General features: G+C 40.2%; 1 protein-coding gene across 1 annotated transcript in view; it reads right to left on the bottom strand.

Moving 5' to 3' along the window:
* The window catches only part of LOC135486059 (tachykinin-like peptides receptor 99D), a 44,226-nt gene extending 21,393 nt beyond the window's left edge, over positions 1 to 22,833 (bottom strand). The window contains exon 1 of the mRNA XM_064768543.1: positions 22,613 to 22,833. The gene's annotated coding sequence lies outside the window, so the exon portion shown is untranslated. The remainder of the gene's footprint in view (positions 1 to 22,612) is intronic.
* Positions 22,834 to 24,670: the final 1,837 nt, after the last annotated feature.

Raw genomic sequence — 24,670 nt, 5'->3', positions numbered from 1 at the left:
AAACCGGAAGTGGTTTTCCTTCCTGACCGGAAAATCTCGCGTAAGTGAGGAAGGACATGATATGACCGGAGTCACCATTATGGCTACGTTAACTTAATGGGAGAGAAAGGTAACGTGATTCTTCTCATATACCTCAATGTGTGTGCTTAATGATAATGGACAGGTTTATGATATATACACACTTACATGTAAATGATGGCATATAATATGATGCTGTCTGGGACCGGTTATGATGATTTATAATACATGTATAATGTATAGTCTCAGCATTGTTGTTAAGCGACAGGTTGTAGTCATACAGCGATATCACTAAAAGGAAAGATCTTGGATAAAAAATTGAAGATAAGAGGCTTAATTTCAAGCAGAAAGTATGGTATTAATGTTAATGTCAAGTGATAGATCAGATATCTCCAGCTAACGCTTTTGACTACGATTCACAAGGACAAGCAATTCACGATGTGCTGGCTTGAAAATGTAAGCAGAAGGAATAGATAATATGAAGGTTGCCAAAGGTCAAACCCGAACTACAATTGATGGGCAAACCGCAAAAAGTCACTGATATATGATCATGCTTGTCTAATTAAAGATAGCTTCAGCATGAATTGTGAGACATCTGGTCAGACCATCAAACAAGTCATTGGAGCGGTTTTTGTGGTAGGAAAATAAATGAAACTGAGAGCATGGCATCGAATGTTTTAGCCTTTTTTTAGAAAGAACGTAACAGGTAAGGTTAATGTTTACTGCATGAATACAGGATAATACGTACTTCGTGTATATACTGCAAAACTAATAGGAAGGTAGGGCATTTAACTGTCTTTGACAGAGTCGCACAGCAGACTACGGTCTATAAGCAACAATCGAATGAATTATTTGATAACGAAAAAGCCATGAATGGAAATAGATACTGAACAAGCTCTGCATGGTAACTTTCTATTGATTGGTCAATTCAAGTATAGGAAAAGTGGTCAGATCATGGAAAGATTGTCTCAAATCTTTGATCTGCTGTATATGACACCATAACGTGCAAGGGAGGGCCAAAAAAGGTCACAGTATAAAAAAATAATATAACTTCACCTTTCAGACACTGATGACATGCCTGGAATGTGTTTTGACGTGTGTTTATAGACCAATTGCACGAGTATTTGCATGCCATTTATCATGGAACAAAGAGACAAACTATAAATCGACATGAAAACGTATAAAGATTTCTGAGATGAATATTTTTCTGGCCTTTTCTGGCCTTCCAGTTCATAACATGATCCCCTTATCTCCACAGGACTATTGATATCATGCTAGTAAACAACAATCCTGACTCTGTCCCTGACAGTCTGACTCCATAAACTACAACGGTACGGTTTCAAAAAAAACATTCCCGGCTGGTCTTGCTAGCAGAGAATAGGAAAGTGAAATTCAAGCCACTACCTTGTTAAAAGCCAAGAAGAATTTACATGTCCATCATCAGCAGCAGCGCATCTGTTCTGGCGATGTCAAGCACTTAAGGTTGTTACGAATTCTTTCCCAACAGGCGCGAAATAACTTCCGCCTTGGGGTTGAGTATTAGAGGTATGAGACGTGTTTTACCCATGTTGGAAGCCCAATCTTCTGCTGTTGCTTTGTAAGGCCAAAATTTGTACCGTACTTTCATTGAAATGGCCTGCTAGTGACCCCCCCCCCCCCCCCTTCGTCTCTGTATACATACTAATTCGCTTCATTAGGTATAACTCTTACTGTAAAAGGGAAGTAAGCGATCGTGCTAGGCTACCACAATCGTAGATCATTAAGCTTTGGCATGGTATATTCGTATTTGGCTAGTTGGTCTTATCACGCAGAATGCAGCAAAGAAGCAACACACGGGGACATATTTTAGACATGAAGAGCATATCTAGAACATCTAAGGTATAAAGGGCCAAGTCTAAGAGCTCGGGGTAAGGGCTTGTTCAATGACCCTTGGATAAGGGCTAGTAAGGGCTTTTAAATGAACATCTAGTGGACATTTAAAACTATCCGACCCTAAACCGTCATGCAATCAGCCTAGTCTTCGGCTTCCAGCGTTAGAGACTCCCCTTTTAAGATTGGTTAACACTTTCCATCACCTCCATCATCACCTGCTGAATATCCAATGCATTATTCCCGGGCATCATTGCTCTGGAAGGTTGTAGTCGTCCTCGACATATACATGTAGCCACTTACGAAGATGGCTGATATCCCATGATCCCCATGTACGATATTCAGCAACACGATGCCAATTGTTCAATCTCCCGTCGGCCCGATTAAACACCTCGGGTTCATCAATTTCCTGTGACATGTCGTATTGTTGAGGCTATACGGGCGATCTATCTTAATTGCTCGTAACAACAATTGCGTCTTGAAACTCACAGCAATTTCAGATCCGTCTTAATATCGCAATCGCATTTTCGTTTCAATCAAAATCCACGAGAAAGGTAATTTCCTTGCCGATCAATCGTAGCTCTGTCTGGCTCTGGTCTGAATACTGGACATCGCTTTCGTGAGGAGTGTAGTATGATTGGTACCTGAATGTCTGATCCAACTCTGTTTAAGAGCGAGTTGGTGGTCCTCGGTTGTTTGATCAAGTCCAGCAGATCAAGACCGCTAGGATAGACCAAAATGCAGAGCAAACCCGAGGCGTTGGCCGAGAGATTTGGACGTCGTTTGAAGAATACCAAAGCGGTTTTGATTAGGCAACCATGGACCGACAGGGAGGTATCAATTTATATTATAAAAAGGCTTAAAATGAACATTTGCTGTCAAATCAAAACATATTTGAAACTGAACTTACAAGAACTGTGTGTACTTTCAGTTTTGCACTGAACCACCTTTGCAAAAATAGTACTACATGTGTACGACTTCATCGTTGAACCCGTTTCTACATAATTCGGAATCGAAGTACATTCCAGCTATCTCTTTACGCGTCGATGACCCAGCTGGTTATCTCATAGACGTAGAAATCACCACAGTAACAGCGAAAGAGCATTCCTATCGAATTAATGGCGGATGGACCACCCTTATTTGAGGCATTTGTCGTGCTGAAAAGTGGCTGTAGTACATTCTTGCGCATGGGGAGGATTCGTCGATAGCTGTTGCTCGAAACTGGCAAGTCTTGGGAGGTATTGATTCTGATGCTGTTGGCCGTCAGTGTATGGGGTTAAAACTACCTACACCGAAGTCATGGTAACTTAGGAATTAGGAAAATGCTCATTGCTTACCACGTTGTTTATGCTATTAACTAGGAATACACTACACAGCATCCCCTGCGTTGGACTGCTCCATAAAAAAGGAATTTCTTTGGTGTTCTGTAGTGGAGTTCTATGGCTTTCTATAGTGTTGTTTAATTTTTAGCCTTTGACTACAAAGGTATTGCCTATAGACATACTGCACACATCTGGCTAGTGTATTGCCTGGCTAATAAACGTATGGGAGCCCATTTATTTGAGCGTGAGTTGACAACAACAAGCACAAATGAACTTCAATCTTTTTAACCCCAACCTTCCTGATGATATTTGATAAACATACCCTCAAAGACGTCAACACCAACGTGCCAATGGTATTTTTGGTACCACTTTTAGAAAATGGTTTTCTGAAGACCTATCCCGACTGAATTAATTGTTAACTTTTACTTTGATGTTTAACGGATTGATGCCGAACTGGAAGTACATGTATTCGTTATCTTCTTAACAATTGCCGCAAGGGTGGAGCTGAAATGTAGGTGAAACCCGAGGGGCTGCCGAGGTTTTCGGCGAAATGAAAGTTAGTATGTAGTGTTTATTGAGACAACCAATACCGACAGTGTGGCATCAACTTCTATTCTAAAACATCTCAAAGTATCTTGCTCCAACCCAAGCGGTTATGTTTGCCCAACCAAAACGAGACACAGCGGTCGCATAGTGCATTACACACTGTAAACTGTGGCTCGTTGTAACCTAGGTGTTTTACAATGTTTTACATTGAAGATCAATCATAAATCCTTGATGGTAGTCTCGACACAATTGCCAACGGTAACTTGATATAACCTTGCTTTTCTAATAGTGTTTCTGAAGGAGACATGATAAACGTATTAGCCTCCTCGTATTGAAAAGTGTTACCATGTCATCCGATATTGACTCTGAATATCACAAATAGCGATGCTAATGGTCGTTTATATTGGATATGGACTAAAATCTTGTTGACTTGACTCGAGCTTTTGACCTCCGAACTTGGACAGTTACGATTGTTACGGGTCTAATTGATTTCGCCATGAACATACAAACTGTCCATACCTACCTGGGGAATTACGTATTTCGTCTTTCTACACGTTTTAATCTAAATTAAAATGACAGACTTTAATCCGTTGAAAAAAAGAATTTACGTCTCCATATTAATGCCAGCTTAAAGATAGCATAAATATGGAGACGACGTAAAACCCCTAGTAATCCTACATGACAACCCTTAAAATCTGTGATTGGCTGCTTTAAGGGCCGCCTCACCGCTAACCAATTAGGAAATTGTCTCTTGATATATCATCTTCAAAATTAATGAGAGACAGATTTTGAAATCAAACATGTATTGTCTTCTCGAATGACTGTTCACCGACAGATGATGACTTAGCAGAAGTTAGAAATGAACAGATCTTACGATTTCACACGTCATGTATACTGTCAACAATTAATAAAGACTAGTCTTTATTAATTCTTGCTACTGTGTTTAACAATTTTACTGAGATACAATATGTCTTCAGCGCTCAGATCATATTGTTCAAACATACTGAAGACCATAGAGATTTCCTATTCATGATTTAATAGAACAATTGTGTTGGCGAATGAGATATTCTGATCACGTGCATGACCTGTCAAAGTCACCAATGTAACTAATGATATTAAATCAAAGTCATGGTTTGGGACCCTGTCCAAGCTTATGCTGGTTAAGATTCCGATAGCGTTTATTTGAAACACAGTCATAAACTGACAATGACGAAGCTATTCTTTCATTGGTTCTGTTTCTCTTCAAATTAAATATAGCTTTCATTGCTTCTCACGTGCCTGGTATTAAGTAGGGTCAATGTAATCAAACCAAATGTCATATCCTTACTTTCAAGGTTCAATGACAAAAGTCACAGTAGTTTGCCATACATCCGTGCACGGTACGTTGTATAGCCACTACTCTGGGAGGGCAACATGATGTGCTGAATTTAGGAGTACGAGTTCTCAGTTGAGCGTCTATGAGGACCACAGAGACCAATGTAGGGAACCGATTGCTTCGTTACTATGCAGGTGCAAACGAAGCATCTTTCTCCAGAAATGATTAACTAAGACAAGCTATAGGCGCTTGTTGCGGCGAATAACCACCAGCATCACCTGTTAGTAGTTAATAACAAGTGTACTATGGATTGGAGAGAGGCTGCGAGGGAAAATGATTGCATCAATCATGTTTTCGCTATAATCACTGATTGACGAGGGAGTGAGGGAATTCGTGGAGTAATACATGTAGTCAGGGCGTGTTGGGCTTCTATCCCGAAGGGTGTGGGTTCGACTCTTGGAACATGTAGAACTGACTTCATAGTGTTCGCGCAAGACACCCAAATATGCAGTTGCTTCACTCAAATCAGGAGTTAATTGGTACCGATCCGAAAGCAAGTGTAGTGCTGCGTATGAACAGATCGTGACGTTTCCCTGAAATATCCTTGAGAGTCACTTCAAGTCTCTTACATGTATACACGCAAACATGCATTCGTCCATCCATCTGAGACATTTTAATTGACCTCTCTATATGCTTGGCCTGTAAATATTTGGACGAAAATAGTTTCACTTGGTAAATTTTCGGCTCCAGATACAGTTACACAATTATTTCAGTTATCATCCACGTCTTCATTTTCAAAATATTCTTATACCTAATGATATATTTCATTGTCAATTAGAATAATGAACACGCTGAACGTCCTTAAGTTGCTGCTTGATAATTGGTTGTGGTGGCATGACGGATTGCTTGCGTGCGAGGAGTGACGGATCGAACGACTCTATTATTTGCCGGCGAGTAATGAAGTGTTCTTACCAATATGAAAGCTTTGGAGGCACAGAGAAGTATTTTTTCGTCATTTAGAATAAAACACAAAAGGTTAATTAATTATCCGATAATGGAAAACGCCTATAAAATCTAACTAGAAGCTATTTTCAAAAATGCCCTTGTTAAAAAATGATTCCCCTTTTCTTGAAGGCGTGTAGCGTAATGGTTTCCCGTGATCTTGATTTGCACGAATGTTACAGACAGAATTGAACAAGCTTCTATTCTCCGTGTATCCTGCACAATTTGGATATCGTCAAACTCCAATGACGGACTATTAGTTTCAAATCTGCACGAACCAGGTGTTGTGACCAAGATAGTCTTTCAATCATTTGGTCCTGCTGTTAGCCTTGGCAACGTCTTGTTAAAAGCAGGTTGGGGGCGAACACGCACCCTAGTCTAGATTACCGGCGATCAGTGTCGATCATGTCGCGTGAGACGGTCCCACATTGGTCTCGGAACCCTGCGTCCGAACGTGTTGTTGGCCGTGCTACGGCGTCTGGATTCACCTCGCATGTCAAAAGCTGCTATTTTTGCACCGCCAGCTTTGGAAGAAATCGAGATTACCAGCTGTTATTACTTCCTATTTCACAGACACATCAACCAGTGTTCGAAGTGTAGCCCAATTACTAAGCAAGCTATCGCAAGACGCGAAGCAGCCATCCAAAAATCGCGCCTTTTGACCCAAGCTTTTTTAATACGAGTACATGAAGCTATTGGAGAGCGGCATTTCATAATTGCCTTAACGAAACGCCATGGCACTCCAACCAACAGCAACAAAAAAATCTTTAATGCGATCGACTGGAGCTGCCTCTTGGCTTACAATTGCGACAGGAGAGATCTCATTGCAGACGTTTAAGATTGTTGCCAATAACTATGATAACGCCGAATCAATGGAGAGGTTCAGATTTCGATTCGAGAACGAGAAAGACCACGGATATCGCGTTAAATGTTGTCAGAAATGCAGTGAAACAGTGTGTCTAATGTCTAGTATTGCATTGAATAATGCAAAACAGTCAACTTGACTTGATGACGGCCAACAATAGACAAGAAATGACCTCTTTCTCGTTCTCGGATCAAAATCGCCGGGAACTTCTCTATTGAAGCTGGTGTTGCAGGATTATTTTTTCCGGATGTCATGGCACATGGGAACGAGGTTTTAGCTCGATAGGAATTTATTGGCCTATGATTGATTGAACCATTGTTCTTGACCACTCTGTCAAAAACTGACAACTTATCGACGATTCGATGGATATCAACTTTGAGTCAGTATGCGGATCCACAATTGCATGGATGTTGCATACCTTTCAGCCAAAAAAACTGATCGATTTGGTCCGGCCATGGTTGTTGGATCTGTCTCAATGGTGATGGTACCAAACGGATTTCTTCTCGTCGGCACCCGATAATTACCGAACGATGTTCAGCGAAGTAATATGTGGTGATTAAATTTCATTCCTTCGCCAATCAATGAATGCATATCGATTTCAATTTTGAGGTCACGTCACAGTCAATTATTGATTGCAGGCGCGGGAAATATGTTGATAGATACGATCGACTGCTTGGATTTTTATTTGATAGGTTTTACGAAATATTGTTTTTTATAATAATTCCGTGAGTGCATTATCTTGATACCGTTCAACGGGAAAATGTTGAACGGTCTCCGATTGAAGACAATTTTTTTCATTCGTACGCAATTTCGCTCATGCATAACTGATCGTCGGGATTATTTTTAAAGTTGTTTCGACAATCACTCGTCAGACATTCCATTTGCCAGATTAACTGCGAATGCGATAACCCAAATCAGTTATGCATGATCGATATCGTGTACGAATAAAACAACTTGGTCTCTGATCGGCTACCGTGGTTCTGGCCCTACTTGGTACGCCATATTGTCTTACCAGAAGGAAAGACTTTCTATTGCCTTTTGTATCGGATATCAATCCACTCGACAAAGGTAAGAGAAGAAGAGTGTCTTTGCCAGGGGACATTTGATCACTTTTCTTGGCGAAGCCAATAAAGATCTCCTGTCGTTTACCACCGATAGTACAATGAAATGGATTAACCTTTTACTAGCGTACGATCACTTTGATATTTTCTTCGGTTTTCATATAATTCTGGTTTGAGTGACATGTTGTATTTTAATCAGATCTCCATATACTTGTATGCATATTCTGAGTAATGATAACTTTGTTTTAAGCCACGGCTTTTTTTCAATGGTAGAATCAGCGCGATCAGAATGATATCTTTAGGCAAGTAACAAAAAATGTGTTGTCTGAACCGATGAACAGCAAGGCTATCTGACATCAAATCGGAACTGTCAAGAAAGAGTCGGTTTAATCAGGTTGATCTTGGGCTGGCTCCTCAGGATAAGGTAATCAAATAGCAACATGATCATCCCATCCGTACTGTAGTCACAGATTACATAAAAGTTTTCACATGAGATACCGGATAATTACTTCAACCGAATGCATCTAAGAACCTATTGGGTAGGTTAGTAGCTTGATGAATAAAAGTAGTTAATAGATTCTTTTCTTAATATTCTGACACACAAGGCCACACAAGGCTCAGAGAACGACCTATCAAAGCTACATGATAGAGGAAGTGATTTGGACTTAGGAATACCAGCAATATGATATTCAATTGTTTAGAGTAGATATTAGTACGTAAGTATCTAATGGTCATATGAATGAATTATGAAGGAACTTTGTTTACAGAGTGAACCATTCGTGCTAATGGACGGAATGAGTTACCAGACAACATCATGAAATACCAACTCCATTTCATTCATAATAGAGAGGTATGCTGGTATCCCGTCAATGTAATGACACCACATTATGAATAAATCCAATTTGTAATATTTTTTTTGTACAGCTGAAGTGCATTTAATTTCTCAGCTAACAAAATGGTTGCATTGTTTTATGATGGATTTACTCAACGAACATATAGATGTATAATTCGAGGGCTGAATATGGCCACTGGCGAAACTCAACTTAATGGAAAGGATCGTGTAAATACCGACTCACAAAGCAGCCGACGAGGGGTGCATTTTGCAGATACACATGTAATATTTCGTTTCATTTCGACGATTTCATTTCTATTCAAAAAACTCATTTCTTTTCAAATAGCACTTTGTTTTATCAGCAACGGGCTCAAAGTACTGTTGGCGACGGCACACCTGTTGACGAACTATAAAGGCCATGGCAGGCAGACGTAAATTTAATTACATTTGTTGTGTCATTCATGTTTCCTCCTTTTTCTCGTGCAACGGTTTCACTCTCTGACGATGTTATTATTTAATTTCAGATTGATTTTCTTGGTCGAGTGGACAGTTGGCGCCATAATGTACTCTATATCAATCACAGGAAGACATGCTTTCTGAAGGTAGAATGCATTATCAAGTTAGCGCTGTATTTTAATTTCGTCAATTTCTAGATATTGACAGATTGATATGGTTGACATGAAAGGAAGGGTCGAGCATCTTGCATGTCTAGTGTTGAGAGCTTTGGAATATCAACATCTGTCGCTCACTAGAAGTTACACAAGTTTACATTGTATGTCTACCACGCTATTAAGTCACGTAAGCAAATGTCAAGAACAGTTGTAATGAGTTTTGGATTCCCTTCATTAGGAGTTCTCATGAAGAGTCATAGTGGCCAAGGTTGCTTTGAAGGGTTCGGGCTCTGATCGCCTCCTCAAACTCTAACAAGGCTTGTCAAGCCATGTTAAGTGTTCGAATAGCTTTTCATAGTCGGTTTATTTCTAATAAGAAAATGAGTTACAAGGTCACCTGCCAGAAAAACCGTGGGGTTCTTCATTCTGAAATACATTGACTGAAATACATACGGGTACTGATTATTGTGATAACAATTTTTTTCCAAACTTTTTTGGTGTAGCCCATTCCAGAGGTTAGAGTAGCGCAGAAAACTGATGGGTGCGAGTTTGGGAGAAAACTTTATCATGATTCATTTCGTTGTTTCTAGGGGAACTGTAGGAAACGGAAACTCTCAGAAACATCACACCGGAATGCACCAGTCGCGAGTAGCAATAAGGGGCTTCAGGGACTTTTTATGTTCTTCCCAATTTCTACTCAATTCCTACTGTCAAACCTTATGAGATTAAATGTTAACCATGTACTGCAGGACCTGCCTGTCCAAGGTAAAATACCTTGCCAAATTCACGTTGCCCGGTAGCAAAGATGCGCAGTTTTCTATACGATGAAAATAAAATCACTTTGTGTGATGCATTGAACACAAAGGTTGAGTATTTGCTCGATCCGAGTGACAGGATTGTAATACGCAGAACAAAAATTTCAATTGGTTGGGATTCATAAAATGCTGGCGATTAAGTGGTTCATATCTGCTCCTTGTCAAAGTCATGTCGCTTTCAGGAAGGCAGGATTTGATGAGGCGGAATTTCAATAACAGGAAAATTATTCTGAATCGTCAAAATTGTCAGATAGATATCTTTAGATCGGAGAGATGCGCGCAGTTGATAAGGTCACTATGATCAAAATTGACATCAGCGCGTGTCACTTGTGGTTGTAGGCTACTCCCAGCCGGATCATGGGGTGACAGCGGGGTGCCTTATTCATACAGTTAGTGTATTCATGTTTGATTGCATGTATTTGCACAAACAGATACACTTTATCTGGCTGCATCGTATGTGTATGCTGAAGTTTGTGTATATTTGCCCATACACGATATCATGCAGCGTATTTTGTATGTCGAATTGCATGTATACATGTAATCATGTAGTGTATTTGTTTGTTGAATAGTATGTATTTGCACCATATTCTCTCCTGTAACGTATTTGTATGGTGAATTGCATGTGTTTGCACCATACTCTAGGCCTATATCCTGGAGCGTATGTGTGTATATTGAATTGCATGCATTTGCACAATACTCTATAATACCGAAGCGTAGTTGAATGCTGAATTGCATGCATTTGCACCATACTTTATCCTGTAGCGTAGTTGTACGTTGAATTGCATGTATTTGTACCATACAATTTTCTTGTAGCGTACATGTTGTATGTTTAATTGTGTTTATTTACCGATACGCGACATGTAATGTAGGCCTATATCTTGTGAAGTGGTCGTATGTTTGCGTGCATGTATTTGTACATACAAAGTAGCCTACATTCTACATACATGATGTATATTTCCAATCATTTCAGCTCAGCAACACATCATTTAACCACAAGCAAGTATGTAAAAGTTTTGTCCCTGAGAATGATTTCACACTTGTAGCTATAGTTTGAGAAGCAGCACAGTGCAATAATGATGGAGTAACAAGGCTTTGTCCAAGATGAAGCCATAAAAGCTCCAAAGATTCTCTTATCTTCTTACAGTCAAGCCATTCATTACTTTCATCTAGTTGTTGACAACGGCTACAATGGTCCTCTCAGGCATGAGAGAGAATAGCCGATTGCTATCGGAGACTTGATATGATAACAGAGACAAGACCAGAATGTTCATGATCTTATTATCACGAAGTAAAACATAGTTTCTCAATAATTATTTGTCAGCACACATGCTACATGCAAGTGCCATCAAGAGGTCGGAACAGCAGACATCGCCTTCCTAACCCAGTGTAATCACTTATCCCCACGTCCAATAGCAATCTCAAATAAATTTAGGCTTTTGTATTGGTTGATGCTCGAATAATCCTCGCGTACAAAAACCGAAACTGGAATATTGTACGGATTCGGATTTTCCGATCCAGAATTCCTCAAAAACGAAATTAGAAAAAAAAAATTCTCCCCAGACCTCAGACACCATACTGGGGTACAGTACTCATCACTTCGAGTCTCGATCTGATGATACAGTCCCCAGCCCTCGGAATGATAGCGGTGTGCTTTACTCTACGATTGACCACGACGTTGATCTTGAACAGCAATAGACATATTTTTGAGAAACAAAATATTAATTGATTTCTTACTCCAATGATACCTTCAAGATACCTTTCATATTCTACGACACCATAGCAAAAATCAGACAACAAAAAATATTATTTTTATTCCATCCTCTTCTAGAATATTTTGTTTATAAGAGCGAAGGTATGTATACTCCTCACAAGGTGGGTATTTTACCGGTGCGGTTGCGGCAGAGGGATGACTATGCTTTTGTTTTAAAGAGACAAGATAAACACACCTACGACTGCAATGACTGCTGTTAAGAACAACATTCTTTCGACTGTGGGTGCTGGGAGGTATATGAATTTTCTGTTTCACAAAACGAAGTTTGCACGAAAATTCTAAGGATGCATGCATGGTGTAAAAAGCTGAGGTACAAATTGTAGCCGCTGCAAGCGCAGATAAGAATCAGATGCCTTGCATATCCCAGTGAAGAGCCGATCAAATACTAAAGGCAACCCAATAACGAATAAATAAAGACTTGTCAGGAACTGAACAGGAAACATTACCTGCTTGAATTGGTACGTCACGGACACCACGCCCGAGGCATCAGCCAATAAAAGCTAATAAAACGGCAGTTTTCCACCCGTGCCTGCCATGCCGTACGCTTTTCGAAAAAAAAACCGCGGCGATATTAATTCGAAAGTTAAAAATGCCAGATGTGCAAAGAACACATCAAAATTGGGTCCCCGTGAAATCGGGTGATGTATTGGACAGAATACTAGTAGCGTTCACGAGCCAATTAGAAATGTTATACGCCCACTTCTGGCTTTTAATTCGCTCGAGGAGAAACTGAGATCACCAAGAGTAAAAGCGTGAGTGAAAAAACGATCTTTGATGATTCAAGGTGATTAGATAGAGACTGTGCAAGGAGTACCTTTGGTAAACGACCAAACCGGCGGATCAGAAGGTGGGGGACGGTGCAAAAGGACACCGCTGTGTCGTCAACATAATCGAGGGGCGTATTATTTTTATATGGAACCTTGAGTGATCCAGGTATTTTATACAATAACATCCTTAGCTAGTGACCCATTACTCCTTCACTATTTCCCTCGATGCCATCAAATAGCTGTACAAGCTCTGAAATGGACGTTTGTACATGCCCTGAACAAATTTACCTTGCACAGGCATACATGTACATTGGCCAGTCTTAGGTTGACCAGTATCATATTGATGTTTACTTGCTGTGATGGTGCCATTACGTTAACGACCTACAGATACATTTGGTCTTATCACTCCTAACCTAGGTCTCCCTCATGAACTATTCTCGCTTGGGTTCAGCCTTTCGATATAAAACCTGATGTGGTCGTAAAGGGCGACGGAGGATGCATGCACTTTATACTAACTAATCGAAATCTGAAGGTGGCTCAGTGGTTATATAAGGTTCACCAAACTACATGTACTGTCATATACATCAAGCAAAACTGACCAAGTCGATGCATTTTTTCATCAAATCTTTGGGCAATATTAACATCATTATCGTTGGTAATGACAAGAACAAGTAAAGAGTATGTAATATCACCAGGGTCGGTATCGAATCCTAAAAAATCTTGCTTCCTATGCTTATGGCAAGAGGCATATTTTTTTCGGCATTGCAGTATTCCTTTCACCTTACCTGAGCTTACTTCGTCCCCACAACCGGATCGGGATGTACATATTCATGATGAATTCAAGTCCGTTCCACATACAACCTACGTGTACTTAGAAAATCATGACAGTGTTCAGGTCAGTCACTGGTCCACTTTAAACGTGATTTTGGTCCATTTGTACTATAGTCTTTTCAACCTGACAAAAGGTCATCCTCAGATCTGACAGGGTAGAATCGAGGGCGATTACTTCGCCATCATTCCAGACTTCCGCCCCTCTAGAGGTTAACAAGGCGACCTCCGGCCATTGGACTCCAAAATAGCAGGAAGCCTTCATCTGGCAGTTAGATTCAGATGACTTTGAAAGTGAAGACGCAGGTTTAGGAGCGCATGCGGCGACACTGGAAAATCCGATGGACGGCAAGCCTGCTTTGAATGGCTGTACTCTGTGATCGTAACCTGCCGCGCCGTTTCAATTTCAAGTGCATTTTTTCTTTAAAGCTCATGCCATATGTTATTAGAAAAATAAATTGTCGGAAATTAGCTGTAATTCCTTCCTAAAGCAATATATTTTTATTTATTGTCGCATTTGCAGGATCATTTTGATTTAAATTGCACGGATACAAAAAGAAAAGGGCCGATATCCAGGGAGGATATTACGACTTGAGAGGAATTAATATTGAACAAGTCGGCAGGTGAAGCCCATAAAACTGGCCGTAATAAATCCAAAGATTTGACGAAAGTTGGTCAATAAATGATGGCGAGATCTTGTATAACCCGCAAGCTAATCTTACAAATTGACGGATTGTATATTAACTTTAAGTTTCGCCTCAAGATGTACCACATAATGTCTAGTCTAATCAATCAATATGGGCGAATAAACAGATCCTGACGTCCCCTTACACCCGGGCATAACCTCGAGAGAGAATCTATTTTGATGTTGTGTTATTTTAATGCCAGAAGATTTACTCGTGTTAGTTTTCGTTCAGACACAAAATAAGGTTTTAAGCGACCATAATTGAAGGTGGTTGCTGCGATATCAATACCGCCTCCGTTTTGTCATGAAACATGGCTAGCCGAATTCCTCACCTAGCTTTTCCGATATCAGTGGAGAAAGTAGCTTTACAAATGAAAATCGCAGACCATGCAACGGAATTGACGGAAGGACCGATGTGATCAAGTGTCCACAAGGCTTTTGTGAATATTTGATTGAGAAATCAATGATCAAGATTCCGTATGAATAATTACCTCGAGGTCGTTCAAACATGACCTTGTTGACAGAGATGGCCTCCCCTACTTGTCACCACTAATCTAATGAAGGTGTATGTCCCTTCCAACCATTGACTGGTTATCACTGACCGAATCGGCCGTGTTGGTTTTGAAGATAATCTCTTTGAGTGATCGCCCCAGCCACAATGATAATGAGGCAGCTTAGTGGTGACAGAGTAGGCAAGACTGTCACAGAAGATTGACTCCTTCCTGATTGATAAATCTATATGTATACTAAAAACTGGTTGGTACTGACGTCATACCCTGGATAATCAAGTTCCTGTGAGAGACAGAACGGGGCGGCTAATCCAGAAGCAATTGCGTTCTTGCTCAAAGGATGACCACATCTTCACGATGATGTTTTGAAAATAGCGCAGTATCACCATCGTTCCATATCGAAAGTTGCAATGCAAATATGTTAAATAAATTTGTTACCGTTTTTTCCTCCGTTTCAAATTTTACAAATAGTTGCTAAATTGACGAGAGCGAACAGCCGCAACATTATGATATGCATATCAATTTTTCACAATATTTCACTTGTCGCTCATCCTCACATGATTCACTGTGGACATGTGACAGGCGTCGAGGTGTACCCATCTTACAAAACCCAAAAAACGGGGAGCTCATTTTTATGATGTGACTATTTGATAGTTTGTATACCTCATAAAAAAACAATAAAGATCATTCGAATAACAGATTAAAACACCAAGGGACTACCAATTTCAGACAAGATTCTCAAATAACAAATGCGATAAGTCCAAGGGGAGTCAGACATGTCACTTAAACTGTTTATGGCGAATTGAAATGATACGAATCATATTGAAGTTCTGCTCTAAGCCACACTGTATGATTCGATATCTTCGGCTGGAAAGCTTCTGTTGTGCAGCCCAAGTGTGTTGCTACTAGGTGACACAAAAAGATTATATACTGTTGAAATCGAATTACTCCTGACAATTATCAATCGTGTATTAACCAAACTTTGACCACCATGGGAAGATGAAGCTGAGATCAATACTACAGTTTATTTAATCACATTACCTATCAAAATTTCTATTACTCACAAAACAGTACAATTAGAGATGCATTGATACTGCTTTAATCTCAGAGTTGGTTGTTAGTTAATCCTCCTCGGACCCTGAAGCGTTGAAAAATGTAAATGATGATCTTAGCAGCTACAATTTCATAAATTCGTGATTGATATTGTGGACGTATTTCTACATTAAAAGTAAGTAATCTTTTTAGTGCCACCTAGTACAACGACTGACAATGGTATAGCTCCGCGTATTTCATTGTGCATTATAAGTGATCTAAAGAGACACGGTTATTAAATTTCCAAGAATCTGTCTGAAATTGGCGCGGAGTAGTACAAAACGATGATTGGCAGTTAATAAATATCATCATAGAAAAGGTTATCAGATAATCTCGGATCATTCGCCGCGGATCAACCAAGAGACTTTCTGGATACTAAGGTTCATCCGGGTTATGAACCTTAGTATCCAGAGAGGCAAGTGACAACACAATTTTCGTCCACATATTCTGCAGTATTTCCCGTGTTGGAAGAGTTAGATTTTCTACTTCATTGATTGTGTTCCGTGCGTTATTGGTGAAGATAACGTGCAGAGAGTTATGTATTGCAACGCCCTGGCACGTGCTAGGTCCAGAGTTACCCTTTTAAGAATTTATACTTCTTTGATCCCTGCCTGGGTCATTATAGGGTACCATCATTTTGGAATTGCTGAAACTGCTTGGAATTTATCGGTGAAAGCTTTCCACAGCGTAGCTCTTCAAAATCGTACGGCATATACAAAAAAGGATGTGAACAAACGTCTAGATTGTCATTGTATATCAATTGACTTTGTATTTTATGACCAAAGGTTCAAGGAAAGCACGAGAGACTCGTTCCTTCTGTAATCCACTGACAAGTTCCGTATGTTTTAAATGAATGATGGCGTTCCCTTTGACGGTCGTTAATTCATTATTGGCAATTATTTAACAATTATTTCAATCCATCGGAGGTCTGCCCCGGGGATAACCGGGAAATAGTGCGATACTACAATCAAGAAACAGCACACAACTGATGCTCGGTTAATCAGAATCTTTACAATTCTGCGCCAAGACGCTATTGTTGCTGCATCAAAGCATACTGAAAGTTGAGTATTACCCAGCTATGGACCTGGCTTACAGCTCGTTATGAACTATTTGATTGCACCGTTATCGCGTACGAGTATATCAATCAGCGCAAAGAGCTATAGGCTTTATGCAGGGGATGATTTATTGTCAGACTGCACCAATAAATCCTTATCTCAGTGGACTTTTTCGTTTTAACATAAACAAGTCACCTCTTCGAAACCACACTGTTCAATCAACGGCCATGATTCGAACAATAGAAGTGTACATGAGTTGCAGGAGCGTTATGCGTCCATCCAAGGCTCAGATGCTAGTTGTGAAAAGAGCGATCAACGTAATCCTCAGCCAGATCGTCCGCGTGCGTACACCTAAGTGTTCGGAAGGGAAACAGGATGGAAATTTGCCTGGTGCATTCACTCAAAAAAAACCATTGCTGACTCTAACCTATGACGCCAAGATATTTTTTTACTTGCAGACTGCACCGTGAGATAATGGACCATCAAGTACGTTAAAATTGCTTTCAGCTTCCTCTGAACCTTTGCTAGCCACAACGAAGCAGCCCGTATCCAAGGAATAATCTATCCTCACAGTCTTTTTGCGCCTATCATAAGAAACGACGGAAGCTATTTCTTCTACGGAACGTTTTTAAGTACCTTCATCAGCGTAAAGTAAATGTAGAGTATCCTTAGAGACAAGCAGCTACAACAAAGACGAAAACTACCGCGGACCACGGAAAATATATCAATTCGAACTCTTTGGTGTGACTATCTTGTGCCTTGTAACATATTGTATCACGTATCAAATGCCTTATATGTCGTTTACACTTAACTCTTAATGGAAAGCTTCCCGTTTTAATGTAACATCACAAGTATAAATGGATTCATTTAGTTATCACCAAAAGATAAAGCGCCACCATTTCTTCTCTTCAAATTGATTTTGGAATGAAGCGATTTCAATTGATCGATTGGACACAAGCATGGGGTCACAGCAGACGGATCATCATGCAGACGGTAGTGAAATTCGTAAACAATTCCAAATAACTGGAAGTCAATGTTCTTCACAAGGTTCCACAGCCTGTAGTTGGCAGGTACCGGTAGAAGTGACTACAGTCCCACACGGCTCATAAAGATTGAAGGTTTTTTGGGCTTCGGTTTTAGCGAACACAGATATGCTTTTCCCTTCTCACACCCAAACACCTTTGTTTTTTCATTTGCTTGAAAAACAACCGGGAGGAGCTTCCAAAAAATGTCATACCCTGAAAAACATCCAGTGTGTGCGTATTTTGTTGGGTGAAAAACATTAAAAGGTTTTTCAAAAAGGTTGAAAACCATTATTTTCATGAGTGCAAGGCAGATAGCACGAACAAACTTGGACAGGAACAACAAGTTGCCATCTTCCAATTGCGAACTTTACATCTCAGAAGACTGGGGCTTCGTGAATGTGGTTTCTCTAACCAAATGCCAGAACACACACTGGTAAACTGTCTCTTGACTGACCACCAACCCCGGGGAAGCCTGGCTAACCACACATTTTTCCAGGAAAAACTATAAACAACAGATTCAGAGCTAAGTCACACTCCTACGTTCCTCGTGCAGCCGAACGTAGACGAAGAAATCCTTTTAATGACAGAGCAGAGGTTGGAAAATCACTACCTTTTCACCAGAATGCGATATTAATTTTTTATATCTTCTGCTCAGACATTCTCAAACAAATGCCGTCTGCTCGGAAAACCATTCTTGAAAAAGTGTCCTAAACTTTATCGTCGTTGAAAAAGTGTCGTCATGTCGATAATTTTATGGCATAGATCTCCGATAGACTTATTTATTGGGTTATGGGTAGTTGGGCTGCGTTTTTCGTTCTGTTATGAAGTTCGACCGGCCATGCCTGTCAAGATGGAATGAACGATACATGTATGCGTTAATTTCAGCTCAAGTTAATGCCAGACAAAGAACACAAAGATAAACACATTCGAAGATCAAACGAAACCCATGATCTGTGTCTTCTTCGATAAAAAAAGAGCTTGCTTTGCCATTGCGGGCAGCCTATTATATCCTCAAATTGATGGGACAACATCCCTGTCTGCTGGAAATTGCCATGGTGTGTTTAAAGAAGCATCCCATGGTATTATCTCTACAGATGCACGTGCTAACAAATCCACTTGCAAAGACCAAACTAATATTGAGTCATCTTCGACTGCAGATTAACTTGATCATAGTGATTGTTCGGTGGCTGGTTCTGGTCAGTTGTAGACGATAACATGTGTGGGTGGGTGTTTGTGGGGGGGGGGGGGGGGATTTCCCTTAACCATACATCCGGACGCTTGCCTCTTTCTTAAAATTACGGATTCATACATGTACTTATTTTCGCTCTTAGTTGCCAACCTATTTGATTGCTCAATGTGCAGTTGAGGAGCATTGCAAGACCACAGTGCTATGGTAAGGCATCGGAACCATGAACTGGACGACTTTTCGCAGGGTCTTTGGAAGTTAGTACCTCTTTCTACTTAACTTCAAATACATGGATAGGTTATACATATAAAGGACAACAGGAAAACTGCTAATTCGTTCTGTCAAACGGGCAACAGCTAAGCGGGGCACATATCGTTCGTTACAGTTTTAGACCGTTCTTTTGATTTCCATTTTTGGGTCGTTTCCCGTCAGTAAGCAGCGAGGTACTTGACAAACAATGACGGATCCATTACAAATGGGATTTACATTGTCAATTACAAAGGTGAGATATATGGCAGAAAGGCTTCACATAATATTTATGGCGCTATCTGGGTTGTTATAGCAGGGGTAATGGCCGACACAGCGTTACAGAATAGAGATTATTGGTCATTTCGGGAATTGATATTGGCGACCATTCGTCATATGGAGCAGTTTGGCACGTCTGTATTCATTAGACTGGTTGCGAATAGTTACTGCTGTAACGTTGGATGTCCATACATTGCTGACAACGAAAGTTAACCGATACATTATCCACGTAAGTTTTTTTCCTTTGGTCATTCTGACGCGGATAAAAAATAGATCCGTGGTACTGATCTGTGCTTAAATTGTGGAACGATCATCATGATATAATGCAGCCAGCACAATTAAGATTGCCAAAAGATATACGAGTATATATTACATATTCTAAAACCTTGGTTGAAGCATAGCACTGTATACAGTGTATAAAGCACTGTCTCTCGTTTTCGTGGCAGCAGTTATGTTTCGGCACCCATAACCGCTAGGGTTAGTGACAAATATGGAGGAAGACAAAAAGCAGTCAAAATCAAAATTTAATTTTGTAAAATAGGAATTGATACTTCGCTGTCGGTAGTGGTTTTCTCACCAAACGACGCTCGGGCGGCGCTCTCATTTCACCCATGACCTCCGCTGCCGCCTCGGTTTTTGCCTACAATTTAGCTGCACTCTCCACCAGTGACCTAGTAGGCAACCAATACCTTCACTTCGGTATCCTTAAACCATGAAACACTGACTGTCATTTTCTCCTGTACGGGTGTCAGGAATGAACTAAAACTACCAACAGCATGTGTTTTTGAGCGTTTCATGCTAACTAAAACTGATAGTTAATGATACGTTGATCAATTGGTGCCATTAACTTGTGTAATGCTATGATATCAATCATCAACAAGCTTCATGCTCAATTTAACCTAGTTATAGCGTGTTAGATTCGCCCACGATTTCCTCTTTATCTTTCATGGGACTAAGTGTAGCATGAAAACGGACAATCTATTTCATCATCTCTAAGGCATAATGAATACATCTCTAATACGGAAATGTATTTAACAATGCTCGAAAATACAAGAGCATTCACAACGTAAGTGATCATCTCCCGGGTTCATGGACGCGACTTCCTCACTGCCATTATGTCCCAGTGGACCACCGCAACACTGCACCAGATCGTCATCAAAATGCTTTGGTAAAATATTACGAGTGATTCCGAGTTTGCTTTTGCAATAAAGTCCGTCAAGTCGTCTTGAAAATATCTCGATACAGGCTAATTAATGTGATACTGAAGAGCGAAATGCCACATGTTACATGAGGTAACATGTGGCACAAAATATTATCAACCGATCTAACTTTTGGCCGCTCGTTAATCAACTTAATGTCACAGCGTTGTTTTGTTTTTGTTCGAAATAATGAATTCGTTTTGCACGAGCACAGGCCTTTATCAAGATGAAGTCACCATTAAATAAAACGTATTGTTCTATATCAACAAATCGGTAATTATAACTGCAATCAAATTTTAGATCAAAATTTGGCTCGAGTATACTGTACACTAAATCTGATCAAAACATGCAAAAAAGCAATTCGCTAACAGCAATCTTTGACGGTGCTCAGTACATTAAGTCAACTGAACCAATGCATTAGTGCTGTTTTTTATCGCAGAAATCAAAGAAAACTCTAAACGAAATTATTCAACAAGAGCTACTGGGGCTAATGATGAAAGGAAGCGAAAAGAGATTTTTCCTCTTTCAAGCGAGGAGAAAACTCTCATCGTTCTTAAGTAATTGCGTTCTGAGAACGTTTCCCTCAGAAAAAAGTTTATGTTTTTGATGACCGAGAAGGAACAAAGTGATCTAAATGTATCGGGATCAGTACTATTCTTGAACGTCAACATTCGTTTCATTAATATCAAGGGAAAAAATCAGCAAAGGAAATTTATCAGCAAAATGGATATGCCCGGAATTAAACGTGTCTTATACCCAAACACTTAAACTAGAGAAAGATTAAAAAATGCAAATCTTGAATCAGTGGAATCATTGGTTGCGAGGTTTTAAGGTTTTACGATTAAGTCGATAGTTTGGAATCATCCTTGTGTGAAGACCGATCAACGAGAACAGGCATTTGTCACAACCTGGGTCAACAGTCGTTCATCAATGGTTTCAAGTGCCAAACATGAAGCCTAATCGTCGACTGCAAATCGATTTAGTTCGTGCAGCCAGTTGACACTTGCGTGATCTTGTCTGAGATTTCAACTCGGCAAAGGAAATAGGTAGAATAAATCTTAACTAAATTGGTTGAAGCATCATTAATTCTTAGCCGCTCTGATGACCCTTCATCGAGAAACTATTTTCATTAACTCGACCCAACGGATAGTGAAAGTGGCCCGTATAAACTCTCGGGACCCAATGGTGCTAGAACAGACATGACGAACGAATAACATGGTGCTATCAGATTATATTACAATCAGCGCATCTGAGAATAATGAGAGGTAGCTACCGGCGATGCTTGTTCACGCCAAGGTGTTAAAATGACTAGAAAAGAACGTCGATTGTATATTTCATTCAACTATCACGGAGAAATCACTCTCAGCAATAAAGTTTTTGAGTGTTTGAAAAAGCTTAATGGTTTTTTGGGCAACACAAATATGCACTCTGTAGTGGTTTTTTCATGATCTTAAAAAACCATTTGGGTTTTCATTTTGCATAAGCTCGGGCACCTTTATTTCTAAGAGTGTTTTTCTTCTTGAAACTGTTTCACCCACCTTAAAAGAACAACGGTATTGTTAAGGAAACGATAAAAACATGATTTATACAAGATAGACTTAGTATAAGTCGAAGCAGGATTAGGAAACTGAAAAAAGATTGTAGGCTTACTGACATCCAAAACTAAAGGTAGGTGTTTGAGATAAAATCAGCGGAAGATACTCCAATGACTTACCTCGTCTTTAGAGCAGTAATCCTTCTCACAATATACTCCAAACATTAGCAGAGCTTGCAGTCATATACTAAAGCACGTCAGGCAAACTCTCACTTTACTGCAGAAATGATTCCAAGCAGTTGCCCAAGTCCGTCAAAGTAGAATGCAGGAATTCGTCCAGCAGCTGTAGCATGCCCATCAAGACGCAACTAAGTAAAAGTACCGCCACTCTTTCTCAGAGCCCGTGGAAAGCGCGTGGTTGGTCAAGAGCTGCGTGCGCCCTCTCACCATACTTCCTGAGAGAGACTTCGCGTGTCGCTCATCGCCATCAAATGATTTTTACTCTACCATGGGGCTTTTAAGGGGAGCTCTCACTCCTTTGACATGGTGGGGTACTTTCGATTACAAGCGAGGTAGAAACCCAGGGATACATTATTAAATTAATAAAACCGGATGACGGGCTCTCATCGCTGCTTTTATGGGAATCAAGTTATCGCCTCAGGGGATCTTATTGCGCGTAACACAGAGTTTGAGAAGTGATCACTTTACAAACAAAAACAAGTTGGTGTTTTATGTCTTTCAAGACGATTACTAATATTTACTTTTTCAGAAATTGTCAATCATAGGGCTTTCTGTCTACATTGTGATCACTACTCATCACCCATTTTCACGACGTCAGGTGTTGTACGTTTACACCCCTTGGACCCTTAACCAATTTGTGGTATCCTTTTTACCAGTTATCGGGTTCTTTTAGTATCGTCATGCAAAAATGGCCAACCAGTTTCTGTTTATGAGACACTAAGCTTTACATGTACACATTCTATCTCTAATGCCAAGCTTATACAAAGAGACACCGAACCGGTCGCATCGGGATCAATGGGCCTCGAGCCTTCCAACATCCGTTCACGAGCTGGACGCCTTTTTGCTGATGATCAAATATACTTTGAATTCCCGAGTAAGGCCGAAACCAAGCACTCGGGAATGTTCGAGAAGTGCATTTGGGTCTCCTACTAAATACATGTACCATCACCCTGCATCTGCCCAACCGAAGAGCGAGGCACTTCTCTGCAGACAACAATGGTGGCCAATAAGACGTCGATCCAAGTCAGGTTTTTTTCTTCATATTATCGTCTGACAGATGAAACAACAAGCCAGGAGCAGCCTCTTCCATGCGAGGTACCTCTGAAACGCCACGAGCGCATGGAATCAAAAGTAAATTGATTTTTTTCCGGGAGAGTATAACAAAAGCTGCGCAAACAAAATGTCTTTGGCGATATGGCTTCTTGACTCAGGAGAAATTATATCGATATTAAACTAGTACTTACATGAGGTATTTTAGAAAATGAAATTCTATTTAGACATTCTCGGCGGAGGGTACGTTTCAGCTACATGTATGTAATATCTATCGAATTGAATATTATTGTAATTATCGGCCCAGCATATGAAGTACCGGATAGTTACATTGTAGAGTCGCCGTCTTACATAAAAAAGACATAACATTATGCATAGCCTACTCGTTTAAGACAGCTTAGGGCGTCTATACACTATGGTATTGGTTAACTCACTGTATACTATGGTATTGGTATCATTTTGCCCAAAACCTTGGCTACAGCCTCTGTTTTGGGCTTCATTTAAGCTCCCTCTAGCGGTGCTTGGTGAGACGACCAAATAACAACATGGACAAGCTTTGGACTGTCCGTGAAAAGTCGCTTTATAGATTTGCACCGGTTCTCGTTTGAGAAATAATTCAGTATTGTATTAGGTGCGACCCGTGTGGCCAGTATGTTTTGAATGTGACAAGAGCATTGCAAAAAGCCACACATAAACGTGTAGGTGTTTGGCCTCAGCAGACATAAAGTAACGATATCGCCGATGACCAACTGATCGGGTGATTACTTCTTCTCATTGATCTGTGCAAGAGCAAGTGTCGTATCCTCGTCATGATCTATTCACTCGTGTTGCAATTTATATCATTAAAGTGGCTTTAATACTAGCAGTATGGTAATCTAGAGGGTCTGATAATGGCATTTATTCCTGAATTACCCATCCTTGCATTTCCTGGGTCAACTGCAATTTTGA

This window comes from Lineus longissimus, chromosome 1 (genome assembly GCF_910592395.1).
Source record: "Lineus longissimus chromosome 1, tnLinLong1.2, whole genome shotgun sequence".
Classification (NCBI taxonomy): Eukaryota; Metazoa; Nemertea; class Pilidiophora; order Heteronemertea; family Lineidae; genus Lineus; species Lineus longissimus.
This window is presented reverse-complemented; position numbering and strand designations above follow the sequence as displayed.